We start from the raw sequence: 1,141 nt of genomic DNA, 5'->3' as shown, positions 1-1,141 counted from the left end.
GCATTGGTACAGACCCTTGCCACCCTGCACGTACAGTGCATGTACTGTGCATTGAGGCATTGGTGCAGACCCTTGCCACCCTGCACGTACTGTGCGTGTACTGTGCATTGAGGCATTGGTACAGACCCTTGCCACCCTGCACGTACTGTGCATGTACTGTGCACCGAGGCATTGGTACAGACCCTCTGCCGCCCTGCAGGTACAGTGCATGTACTGTGCATTGAGGCATTGGTACAGACCCTTGCCACCCTGCACGTACGGTGCGTGTACTGTGCATTGAGGCATTGGTGCAGACCCTTGCCACCCTGCACGTACTGTGCGTGTACTGTGCATTGAGACATTGGTACAGACCCTTGCCACCCTGCACGTACTGTGCGTGTACTGTGCATTGAGGCATTGGTACAGACCCTTGCCACCCTGCACGTACTGTGCGTGTACTGTGCATTGAGGCATTGGTACAGACCCTTGCCACCCTGCACGTACTGTGCGTGTACTGTGCATTGAGGCATTGGTGCTGACCCTTGCCACCCTGCACGTACTGTGCATGTACTGTGCACCGAGGCATTGGTACAGACCCTTGCCACCCTGCACGCACAGTGCATGTACTGTGCATTGAGGCATTGGTGCAGACCCTTGCCACCCTGCACGTACTGTGCATGTACTATGCATTGAGGTATTGGTGCAGACCCTTGCCACCCTGCACGTACTGTGCGTGTACTGTGCATTGAGGCATTGGTGCAGACCCTTGCCACCCTGCACGTACTGTGCATTGAGGCATTGGTGCAGACCCTTGCCACCCTGCACGTACTGTGCGTGTACTGTGCATTGAGGAATTGGTACAGACCCTTGCCACCCTGCACGTACTGTGCGTGTACTGTGCATTGAGGCATTGGTACAGACCCTTGCCACCCTGCACGTACTGTGCGTGTACTGTGCATTGAGGCATTGGTACAGACCCTTGCCACCCTGCACGTACTGTGCGTGTACTGTGCATTGAGGCATTGGTACAGACCCTTGCCACCCTGCACGTACTGTGCATGTACTGTGCATTGAGGCATTGGTACAGACCCTTGCCACCCTGCACGTACTGTGCACGCACTGTGCACCGAGGCAACGGTACAGACCCTTGCCACCCTGCACG

This window comes from Lissotriton vulgaris, unplaced genomic scaffold (genome assembly GCF_964263255.1).
Source record: "Lissotriton vulgaris unplaced genomic scaffold, aLisVul1.2 SCAFFOLD_1198, whole genome shotgun sequence".
NCBI lineage: Eukaryota > Metazoa > Chordata > Amphibia > Caudata > Salamandridae > Lissotriton > Lissotriton vulgaris.
Note: the sequence above shows the minus strand (reverse complement) of the source record.